This window comes from Myotis brandtii, unplaced genomic scaffold, assembly GCF_000412655.1.
Source record: "Myotis brandtii unplaced genomic scaffold, ASM41265v1 scaffold769, whole genome shotgun sequence".
Taxonomy (NCBI): domain Eukaryota; kingdom Metazoa; phylum Chordata; class Mammalia; order Chiroptera; family Vespertilionidae; genus Myotis; species Myotis brandtii.
The window spans coordinates 696,554-703,674 of record NW_005371078.1 but is presented as its reverse complement, the minus strand read 5'-3'; positions in this window follow the sequence as shown (position 1 = coordinate 703,674).

Genomic DNA, 7,121 nt, shown 5'->3' with positions numbered 1-7,121 from the left:
ACCCACCCTGCCTTCCCTCTGAGATACGGCAGTCTCACACACTCTTTTTATTTTCCTGTGTCAATCCATATTTTTTGTACCTCACATGTGAAGCCGTTCTTTGGATAAGTGAAGTCTGGATGCAGGGCCTATGTTGTTCCCTGTGCAATATCTCCCTTACAGATGTGATTCTGGAGATGCAAGCTATAATGATTACGAGGTTGATGTCTCTTGGTAAATATAGCTTCTATGATTCCTAATGTCTTTATATAAACTTTCCTTGAGTTGATTATCTGCAACACTAACGAGTGTTTGTGGTAATATTTGCTTCAGTCTTCTATCCTGGTCATTATATCTCCCCTCTACATCCTGTTTGGGTTACACCATGCTTCAAAACATTCACATCTTCTTAATATACCAATCAAATTGATGGCAGACGGGATTAAATCCACTGGCTTCTGCTGTTATCCCCCTCAAGATTTCCCAATCATTTTTTTAAAATATATTTTTATTGATTGTAGAGAGGAAGGGAGAGGGTTAGAGAGATAGAAACATCAATGATGAGAGAATCATTGGTAGGCTGCCTCCTGCATGCTCCCTACTGGGGATCAAGCTTGCAACCCAGGCATATGCCCTTGGCCAGAATTGAACCTGTGACCCTTTAGTCCGCAGGCCAACGCTCTATCCACTGAGCCAAACCGGCTAGGGCTTCCCAATCATTTTTTTAACAGCATATTGCGAGATGTGAATCAGATTAGATTAAAACTATATAATCCATCCCTTTGCATATGCATTTGGGAGCTCTTCTCTTATTTAGTCCAGTGAGACAAAGGGTGGTTTTAATTTACTTTTGACAGAGACGACTGCCTTAAGTACACAGGCTCTTACTTACTGTGGCACTATGAGGAGGCCAGATCCTGCTGTGCATCCTTCAGGTCCTGGTTTGATGGCCTTTCTTCTCAAATGCTCCTCCCCACTCCCCAAAATCCAGCTCCTCAGCACTCTCTCCTGCTGTGCAGGGTTCGCATCCCACTGTTTTGTAAAGTCCGTGTACATGTCTACACATCCTACTGGATAGCAAAAGTTTCACCCTCAGCACTTCATATTGTGCTTAGTACACGATAAACGCTCATTGGTTATGTGATGAGTATTTGTTCAGAACAATACTTTTCTTAATCTTCGGAAATCAGTTGCATTTATTTTTTATTACACTTATTGGAGTTACATTGTTTAATGAAAGTTATATAGGCTTCAAGTGTATAATTTTGTAATACCTCGTCTGTGTATTGCATTGTGTGTTCACCACCCAAAGTCAAATCTCCTTCCAGAATAATAACTTTTTCAAAGGTGCTTTTGGCTTTGGGAAGGAGTCATTATTTTGTTTCTTATATTCTTTCTCATTTTGTTTTCTATCTCAGCATAGTTGAACCTAAATTCATATACAGCCCATAGTACACCTCAATTATCATGCAAATTTTACACATGATTTTGTGCTTCTTTCTGTTGTTCAGGGGTGATCCGCTCACACTATTATAGAAGCAGACTTTGGGAAAACCTAGGCTAGGAAGATACCCTTGCTTGTTGTTTGTTTGTTTTGTTTTATTTATTTATTTATTTATTTTGGTCAGAAGTGTAACCTTGCAGCCAGCGGGCTCCTATGGACCTCAGTTTCCTCACATGTAAAAGAAGGAAAGATTGGATAACACCTAAGGTGTGCTCGAGAGAAAACATTCTTTAATTCTATGATTGAGAAAAGTTTTCTATAAAAGCTTCGTATTTCCATGCCCTCCCCTCTCCACCCCCTGCAAAGGCACCCTGATCATTTTTCCTTTTCTTTGGGCCTGATTGTCTCTTCTTGTTTATAGCTGCCACTAATTTGCTCGTTTGCTTGCTGGAAAATAGCTAATTAAAACCCACTTCAGCTAACAAGCTGACTGGGACCATGCAAATGTCACTCTCTGCTGTCTGCTATTTCCGTTTATACTTTACATTATTAGTGTTGTTTTTCCTCCCTCCGTTATAATGAATGCGAGGATGGATTCAGCGCCCTCTTCACAGGTGTGCACGGTACCACCGCCACCAGCCCTGGAAAGCGCTGCTGTTAGTGCACTTCAACACTTGGAGTGTTATTACCCCTGACAGTTAATGGTTTCAGACTACATTGCTTGTTAGCGCTAGATTTTTGAACAGCTTCATCCATCTTTTTGTTTTTACAGTGACTGGCCACATTAAGGGTATGTGTCTGAGCTATTAGTCCCGTCTGTTCATCGCATGCATTTCATTTGGTGTAGGGTTCTTTTTTCCTCTCTAAAATTAGTATGTATTGTCATCCATATACTTCAACACATCGACTTTTTGTTATAATTATGCTGTCATCATTGTGCTTCCACACATTTGCTAATTTATTGTAGCTAAATTAGACCTAATATTAGCAATTTTGCAGCTGTTCCTTTAGAATGTACATGGCCATATATTTTACGTTATTTAGTAATTATATTTCACAGGAAAAATAAGGGACCATATTTTCAAGAGGGAGAGAGAGGAACCAATAGAAAAAAGAGGATAAAATAAAAACAAAATCACCCAAGAGTGGGAAAGAGACAAGAAAATGAAAAAAAAAATTCCAAACAAGATTTAAAGGATAAGAAACAAACAGCACTGGATGCTTATGAAGGACAGTGAAACTCATTATGTCTGAGCCTTGCAGCACCAAGCCGCCTCTGAGAAAGGGTTTTCTCTGCTATACTTTCTGTTACCATGAACACGCCAGCTGCTGGGCTAGCTGAGCAAAGACTACCACAAGGAAGTGATGGAAGGTTTTTTTGTGGGAATTGCGAAGAAAAGGAGATGAGAGGCTGTGTGGGTGCTTCCATGAAAACATGATACCCAGTGTACTTAGTGCAAGGCTTAAGTGATTTGCTTTAAAAACAAGTCTGAAAGGCAGAATGTGAGGACAAGAAAATGAAAATGGTTTGGATTTTTACATTGTTCAGAATAATAAACAGCTTTAAATTCAGGTTCCTGCTTTGATTATATCTGGAGATGATATTTGAAGGAATATGAAAAAAGTGCCTACAATGTGTGCTCTTTGCATTTGAATTAGATTATGAGAGTTTAATATGATACAGGCATCTAAAATTATACAATGCAAGTTTGGGTATAATGTATGACACAAGATAAATGGCCAACAAGACAGATTATCCTAGGATACAAGCTGCTTGCTGTGAATAGTTGGGTATTTGGTAAAGCCACCTGGATACTACTTAATACTAGGGGCCCAGTGCATGAATTTGTGCACCTTGAAAGGAACTGTGGGCTGCAAGACTGTGGTGGGCACAGGGGGGGGGGGTCTCAGCCCATGCTCTGTGCCCCTGCTCAGCCCCTCCCACCACAGCCCCCGGTCTCCTGTCTGCAGGCAGCCCTGCTCCAGCAGCCGCCACTCCCCTGCGCTGAGAGCGCTGGCCCTGCTTGCACTTGCTGACAGCGCAGAGCGATTGGGGCCGGCGCCAGCAGTGGGTGTGAGCAGGGCTGGTGCTGTCTGCGGGTGCAAGTGGCAGCTGCTGCCCTGATTGCCCCTCAGGAGCAGGTGGAGGTGGAGAAGCCCTGAGGGGCGATAGGTGCCAGCAGCCGCTGCTGGCATCCACTGATGGTGCCGAGTGATCGGGGCTGGAGCCAGGCGCTGGCAGCGGATGCGAGCAGTGGCTTGGGCACCAGCAACAGCTGCAAGCACCAGGTGGGACCATGGCGCGTGGGAGCAAGGAATTTTTAGTAACCACCAGAGGCTGACCCAGATGACAGCGACTGGTGCCCCACCTTGGTCTGGCACCCCCGCTCACCTGCTCCACCATCCCGCCATGTTCTTTCCTCTGCTGCCTGCTGCTGACGCCCTCCATGTTCCGCACATGGCCCCTGATGGCCAGCACATGTTATAGCGACCAGTTGTTTGGTTTTTCTGTTGTTCTGAAGTTCGATCTATTTGCAATTAGGGTTTTATATATATAGATATTGAGTTAGTAATCCATTTAATGGGACCCTTGGGGTCTAAAAGAATTCATGAGGTGTCCCAGGATACCTGGTCCTACTCCTAGGAGGTAACTTACTAGGAGAAACTAGTTCAATAAGTTCTGGTGGTTATGGATACTGTTCTATGTTTTAATGGATCCAAAACATTGTGCACAAAATAAAATAAAACTTATAATGGTATTGATATATTGACGTTGAGAATATATCCTAGGCAGGTTTGTTCCTCTGGGGGTAATATGCTGCTGCCTAATGTATTAGAGATTTGGGCATACCATCCCTCTTAGATATTCATATTTTCATTACAACTGGGTCATAAGAAATGGATTTTCATTGCTGACTGTGCCCCATTCTGACTGTCATTTTCTGCTCCTTCCTCCGCAGAGATGAATATCTCATTTCTCTTCTCCAATTGACCAAAGCCTGCTCTTTAGCTCTCAGAATGCAAAGCAAATTAAAATGGCTGAAACATTTTGCACTGTCACTCCACACTGGATTTTTATAAGGAGCTACATTAAACTTAAAAACATGATGTTCTAGTAGTGGGATTTGGGGGAGAGTAAATTGGTGGGGGAGGCAAAAAAAATTTGAGGGTTTTGGAACTCATAAAACCAAAGCATATAGAGAGTTATAAGTGTAAACCTGGCTTTTCCCCTTTGACAGGACAATGGTCTTACTGGAATTTGCAAGGCCAGCAGTAAACCTAACCCCAACCTCATAGACAGTCTCAGTTGGGATTTAAGGTCAAGTTGATTTATTAAATAACTGTTGAAAGTCAAAGAGACAGCAAACATCCAAAAATACCAATAGCAAATTAAACAAACAAACAAACAAACCCATCTTTATGCCTTGGTATTGTCCCTTTCAGTTCATATTGGACTGAAGCACCATTGTGGTATGTCCTTTGCATGAGTTTTTTTGATTACATAGCTCAAGTAGAATTGAAATGACAGGAGGAGATGTCCTGTCATTCTCCTGATAATCCTTTATAGAAGTATTTCTCACCTTTTTCATTCCATGGCACACATAAACTAATTATTAAAATTCTGTGGCACACCAAGAAATATAATAGTTTTTGCTGATCTGACAAGAAATTAGGTATAACTTTTATTCATTCATACTGGATGGCTATTATTGTATTAGCCGTTGTCATTTTTTTTTCATCTGACAATCTAAGGGAAAGGATGTCAGGGCCCCTGACTAAATGGTCAGGTATTGCATATTTTAAAAATTATTGCACCACACCAATGTGTCTGTGGCACACTGGTTGGAAATTGCTGCTTTATAGTCTCCAGGCCCTATTCCACAGGAATCTACTACATCAGCCTAACTTTGCCCGCTGGGACAGCTGATGTTGAACTCTACCATCTGTATCAAGAATCTAAAATGGATTAAAGTCCCCTCCCTTCCCCTACAACACAGTATACCTCCTCAGGTCATAGAAATAGGGGAAATGTTCCCACTTGACTTCTTTTTCCTAATCTCTAGGGCTCCAGGGCAAGCTGCTCTCCCAGATACCAGCGCTAGAGAAATGGTTGATAAAAACAGACAGCAGATTTTGAGATTTTCCAAAGCAGGCAGTAGACTTTGAGATTTTCCAGTTTGGAACAGTTTGGAAGGTACTTCCTGGGATAGAGCTTACACTCTTAATTAATCAGATCAGTTACAATGGAAAAACAAGAAGTCATCCATCTGAATTTCATTTAAGCCCATTTCTGTTTACCTCCTTTATCATTTTCCTTCCTTGTCCCAGATTGTGTGGCATGATATGTCTTTAAGAAGATATGTCTGTAATTTTGGTTTGGTTTCTTACTATTCCAGCTTTGCCAATTTTATTCACAGAACATTGTCATTTTTGCCTTCATGTTTATTGGTAGTGGTTAATTATTGTGTTTATAGTCTGTATAACTCTAGGTAGAATTACTCCACCAAATATTTATTGAACAGTTAATAAGTGTCTGGCATTTGTTTTTGTTTTTCACAGGCAATTGTGAGATATGAAAAGGCTCTGTTAACTGAAAATCAGAGTCTAAAATACTCAATATTTTATAGACTTCAGTCACAATCTTTAATTTTCTGCCTTCACATCATTTCTATGGGCAACATACTCATCAGTATCCTTAATCATTACATGCTCTGTTTCTCAGTAGGGGATGGAAGTGGAGAATAGGTTAAGATATCCAACATCCCTCTCTCAATGATAATTCAAGTTCTTTTTGGCCCAACAGAAAGTGAAATAACTTTTTAAAAATCTGCTGCCACTTTTACCTCCAAATTTTCAACATTGTGCCAGAGATTTTGATTTGTCTCTCCATGGTGTATAGCAGGTATGCCTGTTTTTTCATTTTGAGAATTATGGCACTGCAGAATGGAAACAAATTAATACATATATCAGTAGGGACTGACATATTTGATATTTAAAATATAATAAATAAAATAAAATAGAAAACAAGTAAAATATGACCCTGCATTGTTAATAGCCCAGGGAAAGCAGTGTCCTGCTTGACTAGGTCACACAATGGATACATTTTAAACTAGGGTGAAGATTAAGAAAGTCTACTGGAGTCCTGGAGTGCTGCTGCATTAGGGACTCTAAGAAGCCAGGCAGAGAGAGCGTGGCTGCTTAGGGTTGGGGAGAAACATTGAAACTGTAGGAAAACATTTTCTGAAAACTTTTAGGGCTCAGTGTTACAGGATTCATGTTTTCGCTGTAGGTCACCACTCTCTTTAGCAGAGTATCTGTGAAGCCCTAGTATTTATCTATCTATCTATCTATCTATCTATCTATCTATCTATCTATTATTTTAATTTAAATTCTTTATTGTTGAAAGTATTACATATGTCTCCTTTCCCCCCCATTGAGCTCTTCCCACCCACTCCCACCCCCCAGCACATGCCTCTCAACATCCTATTGTCTGTGTCCATTGGTTATGCTTATATGCATACATACAAGTCCTTTGGTTGATCTCTTACCTCACCCCTCCCCTACTCCCACTCCCAACCTCCCCTGCCTTCCCTCTGAGGTTTCACAGTCTGTTTGACGCTTCTATGTCTCTGTATCTATTTTTGTTCATCAGGAGGCCTTAGCTTTTAAATTTCCACATTTACTCTCTTGGGCCTAT